General features: G+C 40.9%; 1 long non-coding RNA gene across 1 annotated transcript; it reads right to left on the bottom strand.

Annotated features, from left to right (window-relative positions):
* Positions 1-11,982: 11,982 nt before the first annotated feature.
* LOC123446480 lies at positions 11,983-13,267 on the bottom strand. The gene is made up of 3 exons (XR_006631379.1): positions 13,070-13,267; positions 12,390-12,962; positions 11,983-12,300 (listed from the first exon to the last, which is right to left on the bottom strand). It is a non-coding gene; the product is annotated as an uncharacterized LOC123446480 (long non-coding RNA).
* Positions 13,268-15,960: the final 2,693 nt, after the last annotated feature.

A 15,960-nucleotide genomic window follows, 5' to 3' on the forward strand; every position in this document is an offset into this window, starting at 1 on the left:
TTTGCTCTACCATTGGCTCAGTGGTAGTACCGCTGCAGCCAGCGGTAGTACCACTGGAGGGTCAGCGGTAGTACCGCTGCAGCCAGCGGTTCTAACGCTGCAGGGTCAGCGGTAGTACCGCTGCTGCTAGCAGTAGTACCGCTGGGCTCGTGCTGTGAGTGAGGAAAACGGTTGGATTCTTTCCCCCACTATATAAAGGGTTCTTCTTGCTCAAGAACCCTACCTTTGACCCTCCCAAGCTCCACTGTTGCTCCCTCGGCTCAAAAGTGCCCGATCTCTCTCCCCAGCCAATCAAACTTGTTAATTTCCTAGGGATTGGTTGAGAAGGCCAAGATCTACACTTCCACCAAGAGAACATTGATTCCCCCACTAATCCCGGGCGGATCTTGTTACTCTTGGGTGTTTGAGCACCCTAGACGGTTGAGGTCACCTCGGAGCCACATTCCATTGTGGTGAAGCTTCGTGGTCTTGTTGGGAGCCTCCAAGCTTTGTGTGGAGTTAGCCCCGACCTTGTTTGTAAAGGTTCGGTCGCTGCCTTCAAGAGCACCCATAGTGGAATCACGGCACCTTGCATTGTGTGAGGGCGTGAGGAGAATACGGTGGCCCTAGTGGCTTATTGGGGATCATTGTGCCTCCGCACCGCTCGAACGGAGACGTACTTCCTGTCAAAGGGAAGGAACTTCGATAAAACATCTTCGTCTTCATTGGTTCCACTTGCGGTTATCTCTAATCTTTACATTGTGTATGTTATTGTTGTAGACTATTTCTTACTTGCCTTAGCGATTATAGTTGGTAGCATCATATAGGTTCATCACCTAGTTGTCATTTTAGAGAACCTTTATGTTGCTAACCCTAACTTCTGAAGAATAATTAAAAAGTGGTTGTTGCCTATTCACCCCCGCCCCTCTAGTCAACCATATTGATCCTTTCACTTTGTAATGAATGTGTTGAGTCATCCAGTCCAAGACCCACGTGTTCACGTCTTTGGCATCGCTTGAGATATGTAGTGTGGCATAGAATTGAAGAACTATGTCAGTATTCCAATCACTGATATCTGTACAGAATGGCAGTAGCCCTGCTTCGTGAAGAACATTGAGGATTGGGGTGAAGAAAGGTATTTCCTCCATGTCACAATGAGAAATGTGAGTGCAATGGAATATCTTCTTTCTTCCACAGAGCACAGAAGCATAGTAGTTGAGTTGATTTCTGGTCGAGAACTTTTTGTGCCTGATGTGAAGCCTATCATAGGGATTTTCTCTGGTGAAGTAATGACATTCATCATAGAATGCTTCCTTCTGAAACTTCGGCCTCTTAGAGAAGGGCTAATGAGGTTTTGGTTGAAGACTATGCTGTTGGACATCTTGAGGAGTTGTGGCCACCACAATTGCATTTTCAGGATTTACCACTACAATTGCAGTTTCAGCATTAGGAGCAGGAGCATTTTCTTCAGCTTGAGGAATTTGCTGATCTAAGGAAGCAGTTGTAGTTTTTGGTGCTGCATTTTCTTCAGCTGATGCAGCTGATTCTCGGTCTTGTGTTGATTCCTCATGTGTGCTCTTTTCATCAGAGCCAGTCAGAATTTTAGTGGCAACCGGTGTTTGAGGAATTGGAGCTGTTCTTGGTGTGTTTGGGCGAGCCTCTTCCCAGAACTCATCATGGATCACAAGTGTGTTGCATCAAATTTCTTCATCACCCTCCTTTTCTTCAGTAGTCATTGGAGGTGTTGTGGCTTGAGGAATATAATCTGCTTGAATTTCCTCATCCATCGGTGTGGATGCACGCGAGAGATTGTCTGCCATTTCTTCATCCTCTTCTGGAATGATGTATTCCTCATTGAATGGAACAATCATATACGATGGTGCTACATTGAGGGGAGTAGCATCCACTAGGGCTGATGAAGACTGTGAAGGCATAGTCTTCAGGCATTTTGCTTCTGAGGACTCTGAAGCAATTGAAGCTTTTCTCTTCTTAGCTTCCTTTTCAGTAGCTTTAGTTTTCTTCACGTCTGCTGCAGATGGAGGGGTCACTTTCTTCACCTTTGAAGACTTAGGTGAAGGAGCATTTTCATCACGCACTGCTTCATCAGTGTCAGGCCTCGCAGATTCTTCAGCTGGAATATTCTGAGGAATTTCTTCAGCTGCTGGTTCTTTATTTTCATCATCCTCGGTCATTTGCACAGTATAGCTTGGTTGGTTGTTCTTTGGAGCGGCAATCATGCTGTTGTATTCATCAACTGCAGCAGTTGCGGCTTTGATGAATTGCACCTTGGCACCCTTTTGATCAGCATGAAGACTTGTATATCTGACACTGAGAGTCTTCAACTCAGCCTGAGTAGAAACAAGTTTCTCAGGGGATAGGTTGAGGAGGTTCTACTTCAAGAATTTGTCATTTTTTATCTTTGCAAGCCTAGCTTATTTGGCTTGTTGATCCTTCCATTTTGCTTCACTAATAAAAGTGGAAACCATATGGCTTACTCCAGGAGGAAGCTTCAAATCATCAATTGGAGTGTTTGGATCCTCAAGCCAAAGATCGATGAAGTTTAACAATTCCTTCGGATCCAGTGCGGGGGGAATGGTGCTACTTGTGGCTTGTGCAACTCTTTCTTGCTTGTTTATGATGATGGCTTGAAGAGTTTCATCATCCTATTCTTCACTTCCTTCTAATGCAAAAGGAATGTTGATGACTTTACCTGGACTTGGCCTGGTACCTCTACCAGCAGTCATCATAGTCTTCAACAGACTTGGTGAAGATTTTGGAGCTGAGCCTGTGGCAGATGGTACAGAGGAACTTGGGTTTTGAGACTCAAACTTACTGAGCTGCTTCTGTGGAGGAGGTGAAGACTTTGCTGCAGTTGAGGATTATGCAGTCGTTGTTTCTTTCTGAGGAAGCTCCCCTTTTGATACTATTGTTGAGGCTTTTGGCTTGAGACTTGATTTCTTCAACAGAGCCTTCTTCTGAGGCTTTTCTGTAGTGGAAGCCTTAGCAACAGAAGAAGTGGCAGGAGTAGCTGCAACAGCAGAGTCCTAATTGAATTTTGTGTCAGCAGCTTTAGCCTTTTTCTGCTGCTTAGACATATACTTGTCTTTTTCATCAGGGTAATCCTCAGTTGTGGCTACACTCGAGGGATGTGCTGCTTGTTGATCTCCCTGTGGCAACCTTTTGCACGGAGGCTTGAGGGCAAACTTCGTGGCATATTTTGGAGTGACATATCTATATTCTTTGCACTCCTTTGCCCATCTGCGTTCTATCTTTTGAAGCCTTATCTTGCGCTTTTCCATGGTCTCTTTACTATGAATTTCCTCATCAGGTGTGCAGTATTCAGCATAGATCTCCTCAGGGATTTCAAAGGCAATGTTCTATTCCAGCTTCTTGCCACCTTTCTGTTTTCGGTCTTCTTCCATTTTCTTCAGCTGAGGCTTTTGTTGAGGAATTTGTATTCTTGATTATTCTGAGGACACAGGTAATGTTTCTTCTAGAAATGTTGCAAATGAGTTATTTTGATGAGAACATAGTGATTCATCAGCTAACATTTTGTACCTGGAGAGGTCATACGCATTCTCAGATTTGAGGAAATTGAAAAATTACTTAAGTTGAGGAATTTGACCAGTGAGTTGAGGAATTTGACTAAGCATTCTGATCTTGGGTTCCAGAGTTGTGCAGATTCAAAAAATTACACAATTGAGTAATCTCATGAAGAATTTAGTGACTTAGTGAAATTCATCAAGTGTTCAAGACATGGGTGTGCACAACTGAGAGAATTTCTGAGGAAAACCTGATTTCACGAATCTAAAGGGAATAAAGAGATCAAGAGGGGCAGTAAAATAGGATTTTATTTACCCTATGCGAAGAACACGATGAACTGAAGCAGTAAAAAGAGGAAGTTCTTCGGTGCAGATCTTCAGTGCCAAAACATGGCGACTGAAGACAGCTAAGGCGGCGGCGGAGGAAGATGTTCCGCAGTCGGCGTGAGTCTTTTCCTCACCAGCAACGAAGATGCCAGCGGCGGCGCTAGGGTTTGAGCTCGAGCGGAGAAGTCGAGATGAAGAGAAGAGTTTTGACTTAGGGGGTAAGGGGGTATTTATAGCTTAGGTGAAAACGGTCCAGGCCGAAACTTTCGACCCGAACTGCCCTTGCCCCTTCGTCTCCGCATGACATGTGTTACCCACAATTGAAGCGGTGGAGATCGTGGTTATCCGAACATGAGTAGTGGGTGCGGTTACAGTGGTAACGTTAAAAATATGAATTTTGAGGATTTGGTTGCAAAGTCCTGAGCTGACAAGGACTCGGTGATGATTTTGAACAAATGTCAAATAGGACGCATATGAAGAATTGAGAATAGACTTGGTTGATTTTAGCATAGAGGGGAGTCGGGTCCGATCTCATTCCTTTAGAGGAAATACCAATTTGAAAACTGAGCAATAAGTGAATGATGTTCAGGACATTGAAAAATCATTAATATATATATATATATATATATAGTAAAATGAACATAATCACAAAAAGTATTGAAGAGTTTGAAAATTTTGAATACTTTGAAAATTTTGAGGACTTTGTGACAAAGTCTCAGATCGAAGAATTTCAACTTTGAAGAATTTCCAACTTGAAGAATTTCAAAGTTGGGTGGTGGCGTGACCCACCGTATAAGAATGATGATTTCACGCGTCGCGTACAATTGTCGTAGGACCCTGAGAACCAGATTCTTTTGATTTCTTCACATTTAGTGTGATATTCTTCATTGATTAAAGAAAATCTTTGTGTGTTGCACATCTAAGTCATCAATTTTGCATAAGTGTTAGGATGTGTGCATGTTGGCAAGACATTCGAAGATTCTAGGATATTTAGCTCACACCGCAACTTGCAAAATGTTCTCTCATCCAAGGGCTTTGTGAAGATATCTGCTAGTTGATCATCAGTCTTCACATGGTCAATGTTGATATTGCCCTTGAGGACATGGTCACGAAGAAAATGATGACGAATCTGGATGTGCTTGGTCTTTGAGTGTTGTACTGGGTTGTAGGGAAATCTTGATTTCCCTATCATTATCGCAGTAGAGGGGCACATTCTTCATGTTGATGTCGTAATATCTAAGGGTTTTCTTCTTCCATAGCAGTTGAGAACAGCAAGATCCAGCAGCAGTGTATTCAGCTTCAGAAGTGGAGAGTGATAAACAGTTCTGCTTCTTTGAGGACCAACAGACTAATGATCTTCCGAGGAAATAGCATGTGCCTGATGTTGACTTGCGATCCACACGGTCACCAACATAATCAGAACCAGAATATCCAACGAGGTGAAGATTTCAGCCCTTGGGGTACAATAATCCTAGTGTTGGTGTGTGAGCTATATATCGAAGAATATGTTTCACAGCCTTACGGTGTGATTCCTTCGGTTTTGCTTGAAAACGAGCACACATGCAAACACTAAGCATAATATCTCGCCTACATGCACATAGGTACAATAAAGAGCCAATCATAGAATGATATACCTGCTGATCCAAAATCTTTACCATTTTCGTCAGTGCAGAGGTGGTCGTTGGTAGGCATAGGAATCTTGACGCATTCGCATTCATGCATGCCGAATTTCCTCAGAACGTCCTTGAGGTATTTCTCCTGAGATATGAAGATGCCATTGCATTGTTCACGAATTTGCAGACCTAAGAAGAATTTCAGCTCCCCCATCATAGACATTTTATATTCTTCACCCATCATGTAGACAAATTAATCACTATAACGTTTGTCAGTACAACCAAAAAAAATGTCGTCGACATATATTTGGCACACACATAATTCATTGTCATAGGATTTGTGAAAAGAGTAGGATCAAGTGAACCGGGTTTGAAGCCTTTCTTCATGAGGAATTCCTTCAATGTATCATACCACGCTCGAGGGGCTTGCTTGAGGCCATAGAGTGCCTTTTTGAGTCTGAAGACTTTGTCCAGATGCTTCGGGTCTTCAAAACCTAGGGCATGAGCAACATATACTTCTTCCTCAAGCTTACCATTGAGGAATGCACTTTTCACATCCATTTGATATAGAGTGATACTGTGATGATTAGCAAAAGCAAGTAATATTCGAATAGCTTCAAGTCTAGCAAGAGGTGCAAAAGTTTCATCAAAGTCAATTCCTTCAACCTGTGTGTAGCCTTGGGCTACAATACGTGCCTTATTCCTCACAACTTGATCATCCTCATCTTGCTTATTTCGGTAGATCCACTTGGTGCCAATGATATTGTGCTTGCATGGCTTGAATCCACTCACGTTCCCATACGTCATTTAGCTTGAACTGAAGAAATTCATCTTGCATGGCTTGAATCCACTCAGGTTCCATGAAGGCTTCAGCAACTTTTGAGGGTTCTATGATAGACACAAATGAGGAATTCCCACAAAAGTTAACTAAATGTGAAGCTTTTGAGTGAGTGAGAGGACCTGGCGCATTGATGTCATCGAGGATTTTATCAAGTTCCACTTCGTTTGCAATCCTTGGATGAGTTGGTTGAAGACTTTGGTTGGGCTGAGGAATTTGATTTGTAGCATTTTCCTCAGATGCACCTGCTTGAATTTCCTCAGTTTTGGGGACGACTTCTTCAACAAGGGGTTGTTTCTCGGTAGGAATGATATCGTTAGTTGCCTTGAGCTTTATGGCTTCCTCGGGAGGTAATTTATCTGGCACAGGAGGCAGTTTCTCTCTTTGCGAGCCATTAGTTTCATCGAACAGAACATCTACAGTTTCAACAACCTTGTTGTGATAGGTGTTGAAGACTCTGTAGGTGTCGAGTCCTTTCCGTAACCAAGCATAAACCCTCATGTGCTTTAGGTGCAAACTTTGAGCTATGGTGAGGATCTCTAATCCAGCATCTTGCACCGAAGACTTTAAAATAACTTACATTGGGTTTCTTGTCAGTGAGGAGTGCATATGCGGTTTTCTTGAGGAATTTGTGAAGATATACCTTGTTGATGATGTGGCAAGCAATGTTGATAGCTTCAGCCTAAAAGCGATGAGGAGTCTGGTATTCTTCAAGCATAGTTCATCCCATTTCAACCAGAGTCTCGTTCTTGCGTTCAACGACGCCATTCTGTTGAGGAGTATAAGGAGCATACAATTCATGAGTAATACCAAGTTCATCAAGATAATCATCAAGACCAGTATTTTTAATTCTGTCCCATTATCACTCCTGATGTGTTTGATCTTGACGTCGAAGTTCATCGAGGCCCTTGAGGAAAATCGTTTGAAGACTTCCTGCACTTCAGTTTTGTATAGAATGATGTGTTTCCAAGTATAGCGAGAATAGTTATCAACGATGACAAAGCCGTATAAAGATGTTGCATTGGTTAGAGTAGCATAATGAGTAGGTCCAAACACATCCATGTGAAGCAATTCAAACGGACGGGTAGTAGTCATAATAGTCTTCGAGGGGGTGTTTGGATCTGGTTATTTTTCCAGACTCACAAGCACCACAGAGATGGTCCTTGAGGAATTTGACAGATTCAATGCCAATGACATGCTTCTTTTTCGCTAGTGTGTGCAAATTCCTCATGTCCGCATGACCAAGTCATCGATGCCATAGCCAGCCTTCTGAGGTTTTTGCTAGTAAGCATGTGGCTGGTTGAGGACCTGTGGAAAAATCAACAATATACAAATCTCCTCTCCTAAAGCCTTCGAAGACTTTGGATTTGTCAGATTCCATGATGACTACACATCTATATTTTCCAAAGGTGACAATCATATCAAGACCACAAAGCATTGACACTCACATGAGGTTAAACCCAAGGGATTTGATAAGCATGACTTTATCCATGTTCATGTCCTTGGAGATAGCCACTTTGCCAAGTCCCAATACATTGCTTTTACCTTTATCAGCGTAAGTGATTTGCTTCAGTGGTGATGGAGTCAGTGGCATATTCATCAACAAGCTTTTATCGCGAGTCATGTGATTTGTGCAACCACTATCAAGAACCTATTTTGTATTCTTGGGTTTGTCATCCCGCAGATGAACTAGTACAGTTACCATCTCATATGCTTCAGACTTGAAGAATATGATATCAATTTCACCAGATAAGAATTTCATCATAAATAGTAAATTTGAGGACGTGTGAAATGTTATCATTTCATCATTTTTAGCTTGCGTCCAATCAAGCAATCTCCTCAGGTCTCCAGCAAATTCTTCAGATGAAGACTTTCATCTGGAGACCTGACCTGCAGAAGTGATTAGTTCAGTCTCTTCACCACCCACATCTGAAGGGGTGGCAAAGAGTTCATCATCCTGCGAGCCCCATATGAGAATGGAGGCATTCAAGCTAGTGCACTTCTTTTCACAGTAGGGGGGTTAGAGTACTCAAATGAATAGGCACAGAAGTTCTTTGAGGACTTATGAACATAATGATTTCAGGAATAACGCGCATATTCATGTCCCTTGTAGTTTCCCTGCATATCAGAAGCATTATAGAGAGTACGAGCATAATATTGACCATTTGAGGAATTTGATCCTCGTGAAGACTTTGGTCCACCTAAGGAATTTTATCTAGGGTTCTGGTTCTTCACTGGTGGTGTCATGAGGACATTCACTTGAAAATTTTCCAAGCAACCTTTGGGAACCCGTATTTTCCTCAGGGGTGGTCCATGCCTGGAGTTAGTTCCAACATATCAAGCAAATGCTTCACCAGATTGATTTTTGAACAGCTTATAGTTGGAGTCAAATGACTCATCAGAGGAATAGGACATTTCACATGCAAAGCCTGTTAGAGTGGATGGATCAACGGGAGGGACTTTAGCAGCAACCAATGAGGTTTTGGGGTACTGCTCAGGTTTCCAGTATGATCCATCGACATTTAATTTCGTCTCAAAGGCAATGCCTTCTTTCCTCGGGTTCCTGTTCGGAATCTACTTTTTGAGAAACTCTCAAAGGGTTTGATGCCCTTTGAGACTTTTGTATATGCATGTCACATACAATTCCTTGAACCCTGCATTTTCGTGAGTAACAATTGTGGTTTATTCAAGTGCATAATTTGATACCACGGGAATAGTTGAAGAATTTGCAGCGTTGATGATTCTGGTGAAGAATTAACAGTTTCACGCTCGATGCATTTCAGACATGGTGGAATGAATTCAACCTAAGGGGTACTGATCTGTTGAGCAAGCAATGAATCATTTTCCATTCGAAGATCATCATGAGACATTCTTAACTTCTCAAGATCAAGCTTCCTTTGAAGAAATTCATAGGAAAGTTTCTCATGATCAGCCAAGAGTGTGCCATAACGATCTTGAAGACTATCAAATCTAGACTGGGGACTTTTTACATCTTCAGTGAGGACTTTAGTATGATTCATTTCATCGTTCAATAGATCATCACTTTTGTCTAGCAGTTTTTGAAGATTTTCAATGGCACTTTGTTGCTTAGTGGCAATGTTGGCAAGTTTATAGTAACTGGGTTTTTGATAATCATCAGGTTCACAGTCAATAGAATCAGAGGAGGAAGTATGGTTTGGTACCATTGAACCTTTTTCCATGAAGCAATAGGTGGGAGCGAAGTCATCAGCATATTCATCTGTGTAGATAGCGTTGTCATTTTCATCAAGGTTGAAGATTGACTTGCTGACGAATGTGGTAGCCAGTGCAAGACTTGCCACACCCGACTCTGACTCCACTTCAGAACCTTCCTCTTCATCACATTCCTAAAATTCTTCTTCACAATCCATTTCCTTGCCGATGAGTGCCCGAGCCTTTCTGAAACTGATCTTCTTGTGCGATGAGGACTTTGAAGATAAGGATTTTGAAATTTTCTTCTTTTTCTTTGATTCATCAGAACTTTCATCCTTGTATTTCTTATTCCTTGATTCTTTCACCCAGCGAGGACAATCAGCAATGTAGTGACCAGATTTCTTGAATTTGCGGCAGGTTCTTTTCTTGTAGTCCTCATATCTCGTCTTGAAGATTTTCTGAACTGGCCACGCTTTGTGAACTTATGGAATTTCCTCACGAGAATTGCAAGTTCCTGTCCAAGTTCTTCAGGGTCACCAATGCTGCAATACGAGTCTTCTTCTTCAGATGAGGAAATAGCTTTAGCCTTCAGCGCACGAGGTCTTGAGTAGCTTGGTCTATACATATCTCTCTTTTCTTCTTGTTGGAATTCATGAGTATTGAGTCTCTCAAGTATATCAGCGGGTTCAAGCATCTTGTAGTCTCTTCGTTCTTGGATCATCAGAACCAGTGTGTCAAATTATGGATCAAGAGATCGTAGTAGTTTCTTCACAACTTCATGGTCAGTGATGTCTCTAGCTCCCAGTGCTTGCAGTTCGTTTAAGATGTTAGTGAGGTGATCAAACGTATCTTGGAAGCTTTCGTTGTCAAGTCTCTTGAAGCGATTGAAGAGATTGCGAAGATCGACACGATAGTCTTGCTGTGTTGAGACTCCCTCATTGACCTTGGACAGCCTATCCCAAATAAGCTTAGATGTGCCCAAAGCACTCACTCTGCCATACTGACCTTTGCTTAGATGACACAGATGATATTCTTCGCTTGCAAGTCAAGTTGCTTGACCTTCTTCACATCAACGGCAGAGATAGTAGCAATGATGGAGGGAACACCATTTTCCACAATATACCAGAGATCATTGTCAATAGCTTGAAGATGCATTTGCATCTTGGTCTTCCATTAGGGGAAGTCCTTTGCTTTGAAGGTAGGATGTCCTGCAGTAACCTTGATCATACCTATGGTCGCCATAACTAAAACTCCGGGTGGTTAAATCAAAATCACACAGAACAAGGGAGTACCTTGTTCTGATACCAATTTAAATTGTGTTATATCGACTAGGGGGGGTGAATAGGAGATTTTTATGATATCATCACTGAGGAAATTCCTAGCGAGGAAAGTTCTCAGTCATGAACTAAGTGCAACGGAAATAGTACAGGCTCAGGTGTGCAAAAACATCTACAACAAAGTACTTGAGGATATTTCAGAGATTCAATATGCACAGTTCGCAAGTAGAGAGTAAGCAGGTGAAGATTAACTCAAGTGAAGAATTTGAGGTTGAGAAAATTCTGAGAAAGTCTTTAGACAAATTCTTGAAATAGTACAAATGAAAGTCTTCAACATACAACTAAGGAAATGAGAAGGTTGAAAAAATAGAACCCGTAGCTCGATGAACACAGTGGTTGATGACCCAGTTCCAACTGCTATGACACTTGTACGTCTGGTTCGGAGCGGCTTGGTATTGAAACCAAAAGACACACAGTCCCGAGACACACAGTCCCGGGACACACAGTCCCTATCGTATTCTCCTTGAGCTAAAGACACACAGTCCTCGCCCAACACTCGTGGTAAGTCTTCAGGGCAGACATCCAAACCCTCACAAACTCAATCACCCGACGATCCACAATTGACTGTTGGATGCTCTAGACCATGACGCCTAACCGTCTGGAGGATACACAGTCCTCAAAGGTAACAAGTGTCGATTCCACACAAGAACAATTTCTTCGGTGATGCTCAATCACTTTGGTTTTTGGTTTGGGTTTGGTGTTTGGGGTATTTCCTCACTTGATGATTTTCTCTCGAAGACTCTGAGGAATTTGGGTTGCTCTAAATGACAAGTGTGAGTTTCTCTCGGAGCAGCCAACTAGCAAGTGGTTGTGGTGGGAGGCTATTTATAGCCTTGGAGCATCCCGGCATGATTTGACATAAATGCCCTCTAATAATATGACCGTTGGGTGGATAAGATCAGTGAGGTGGCGCGTGGCGCCGCACCCAAGGTTGTCAAAATCGTGATCCTGAATCGGATCGGAGGTGTTCACATAGGATCGCAAATCGTAGAATCGACATAGGATCTAAGATTCTACCTGATTCTATCAAAAAATACGTTTTTATTATTTCCCACTTATTTAAGAGGTTGGATGAGTATATATGTTATCAGTTGTAACCTATATTGATTAAGGAATGTCCATCCTTTTGCATCAACATGTTATCTATATTAAATTGACAAAATCAGGACACGGAATAAAATAGCAACATATAATAATCCTCAAATGAAAAGTGGCTTACTGACATGTCCAAAAGCAAACAAAGGGCATATAATCTAATTTCTTGGGAAACACAAAGGTTTAACCTACTAGAAATAGAAGATAACTTGTTTAGTATAGGTCGTCTAAATTGATATCATCGTTCATGGGTGCTACTGCAGCACTAGAACTCCCACAGGAAGGTCCTAAATTGTTGCCGCCAAGAACATTTTCCTCGTTGGCATTGTTGTTTTCACCATCAGGATCTTCGTAAGTATATGCATCAAGATCTTGATCCACTCCAACATCACCATCACCTATAAAAAATTCCAAATAATAGTTAGTAACTATGTAAAATGAAGATGGAAGAGAATCAACTTTGCTTCATCAAAATAACTTCTCGTACATGCTTCAGCCAGGTTATTAAAAATATATTCTACACCATTTTCAATGTCACTTTCATTTTCTTTGTCCACAGCAGCATCGTTATGAGCAATCCTATCAAGAGAACGGATCCATTCCTTTTGTGGAGGAAGGACTGGTTTTTCTTTTTCAGTTATAAATTCATCATGAGAAGAAACATCATCAATGTAGTATTCCCCAGCTTGTCTTTGCCTTCTGCGTTGTCTGCTCATCAGTTTCGAATTGTACATGACAAAAACTAAATCATTCATCTTATCTTGGTGCAAACGATTTCTTCTCTTTGTATGAACCTACACAGGTTTGAGAAGTTAGCATTAGTACATGTATTATCGGAAACTTTTTCGCAAGGCTCGACATTAAACCTTGTCCCAGCCAAGTGATGCTTCAGTTTGTAGACACCTCCTCCTTTAACAAGAAGGCAATATTTGCATCTTGTTGTCTTGTTCTCAACCTCAACTTCTTCTCCATGTTCCCAGCCAGGGTTAGTCCGATTCCCACGAGCATTCTTCCTCTTAGGCTTAGTACTTTTGGTTGGGACAGGAGTTGACATTTTTCCCTATGTACAAGCAAAAAAATAAAGGAGTTAGATAACAAGCTAGCTTATTTAATCTTGTACGTACTTCATCAATTACTACGTATACATACTAGTAAGTAATGGCTAACCTGTGCACGTGTGCAATGTACCAAGGATGTTCCTCAATCTTTGATGGATGCTGCTTCACTCGTCGTGGATGGAGAGCCCAGTGAGGACGGTCGCATGTGGGATAATATCAGCCAACACTTGTAGACGAAGCCTGAGTATCGCCGTCGACCGACGGCTGGCAGCCTGTAGACCGAGAAGCCGCTAGAGAGAGAAAATGAGATCGGTAGAGGAACACGAGCAAGACGGCCGCCACGGATTGGGAAGGAATTTAGGGTAAAATATTGCTATAGCAACAACATATCCACCGTACAACATATATAGACGGCCAAGATTGAAAGCAATATCTTTGTCGCTCAGGCTCTGGACTAGCTCGCGATTCCACACGACCCCATGACTTGAAGCGTGATTCACCAGCGATCCTGCTGTATGCGACCCTTTAAACGACTTGGGTCGTATTGCCTTATGTCTAATCTCAAAATCGTAAGATTTTAAGACTAAAATCTAGATTTTGACAACCTTGGACACAACGGTCGGAACTTTCAACTGTGAAATTCCTCATGTCTCTCATATTTTTCAATTTAAGGCTTTGGTAGATTTAGCCTTGGGTTGAGCATCATGAGGAAAATCATTCCGTAGTTTTACCTCGACCCTCTTTAACAGTACGGTGTTCCTAAGACTCAAGTGTAAAGTAAACGAAACAAAAAGAGTAAATCTCCATGCTTCAAAGTCTTCAGAGAGTTTTCTTCACGACACACCGAATTCTTCATCTTCAATATCTTCATGAGAAATGTCAAATTCTTTGCAATTTCTTCGCGATCAAAGTCTTCAAAGAAATATCAAAGTCTTCATCCGAAGACATACATTTTTAGGGGTCGATATTCATCGGATAACTCAAACTCCTCAGCGACTTATAGGGCTTGTGTACACTCACAAACATATCAATCTCTTAACTTATAAGTCTTCAAACCACCAAAATCACTAAGGGGCGCTAGATGCACTTACATAACCAAACCAACCTGGATGGAGTTTAAACTTGATAGGATCACCACCTATAACATTAGCGTCATGCTGGAATTTTCCTGAAATTTATTGAGAATATTTCCTTCAGAAATATTTCAAAAGATGAGAATAGGCAAAAATGACTTTAAGGGGTTTTCCCCATACCTTTGAACATGACCATGTGTTGAAACTCACATATATGGAAAATATATGTCCTCTGAATTTCCTTCAATTTCGTCAAATTTTTCTAAGGTAGGAAAATATTTTTTCTCTATGAAATACCATTTTTGGCCTAAAAAGGTCATTTAAGTAGAATAGGAATATAACTTTAAAATAATTATTTTATGGTTTTGGGAAGTTATTTTAATAATAGAATCAAAATAAATTCTTTGGGGCAAAACAGTTCCCCTAAAATCTAAGGGCTTTGAGGCTCCAAAAATAAGTAAAAGGATTTTTATTGAAATAATATTTTATAAAAATGGTTTCTCGTCCTATACACATGACATGATAATTGGGCAAACGTTTGGGGGTCAAAGGTGGAAGTTTTTGAAGAAAAGTTGCTTTGGTGAGCTAAATCACAAGTAAGCACACAAGCAAGTTGCAATCTAAACAATCATCACAATCACTCAAAAGTTTTTAATTGACTCCAGATTTCTAAAAACATAAGTGACAAAGTGGTACAAACACAGGGTGTGGCAATATGCATCAAACATATGTGAATGTAGAATTTCCATGTTCAAGATTCACTGTTGCAAACAATATGTGCAAGAAACAACAAATCATCATGAACAAAGATATGATGTATATACTTACCTTGAGGTTCTTGAACATCTTAGCAGTAGAGGTACACTTGGGAAAACAAATATTATATAACACAAGAGTAATCTATTGTAAAGATGCAAAGAGCTTCAAAAGTACCAAGACATTGAAGACATATAGAAAATAGGATTTTATTATAAATATGTCTCCAAGAGTATTTAGAACTTTCTCCCCTAAGGATGAACGTGAAAATGAAAATTCCTCTCCCCCAGAATCATAGCATGTAGATATTGGGAGTAGGTAGGGTAAGACAAGTTCAATCCAATAGCAATGATATCTGAAACATTTTTATCTCTCTCTCCCCCTTAATATGTAAGGTTTGATACATATCCCTTGAGGTAGATCTCCCCTTAGGTAGACCTTCCTTTAGGAACATATATCTCCCCCTATTGATATTTCTCCCACTTTTTTGTAAGTTTATTGTTGATATTTCTCCTCCTTTATATAGGTTTATTGGAAGCTTTGATATTTCTCCCCTTTGGCATTAATTGCTAAAAAGTTTGGAGGGTAAGGGCTCATTGAGAGAAAGGGATCCTTGATACTTCTCTCTTTGATAAGGGTTCCTTGAAGGTTCTCCCCCTTAGATAGTAGGTAAGGGTTCATTGAATGTTCTGCCCGTTTAATATGAATAAGATTTCCTTGAACTATCTCCCCCTATGGTAGGGATCCTGGATGATTCTCCCTCTTATATTGTATGGGATCACTGAGGTTTTCTCCCCCTAGAGAAGTTTTCTCCCCCTCAAAGATAATGATAAAAATAATATTGTTTCCTAGAATGTTCAATAAGAACTTAGAAGGTAATGAAACTTGGGATCATTGACAATCTTTCTCCCCCTAAGGAAAAAGTACAAAAAATATCAGAAAATCAAAGGAAGTGATACATTTCGGAGTCACCGATGCAATATGGTTCGGTAGAACCGAGAATGACAGCAGGCCTCTGGGTGAAATCGGTTGGACCGAGTTTCCTAGATCGGTGAAACTGAGTTGCAATTAATATCAACTCCTAAACTTAAAATAGATAGAAAATAATCTAAAAAATGTTATAAGATATCAATTGAGATATAAAACATAGAATATCACCAAATATTTTGTT

This window comes from Hordeum vulgare, chromosome 4H (genome assembly GCF_904849725.1).
Source record: "Hordeum vulgare subsp. vulgare chromosome 4H, MorexV3_pseudomolecules_assembly, whole genome shotgun sequence".
In the NCBI taxonomy this organism is placed as follows: domain Eukaryota; kingdom Viridiplantae; phylum Streptophyta; class Magnoliopsida; order Poales; family Poaceae; genus Hordeum; species Hordeum vulgare.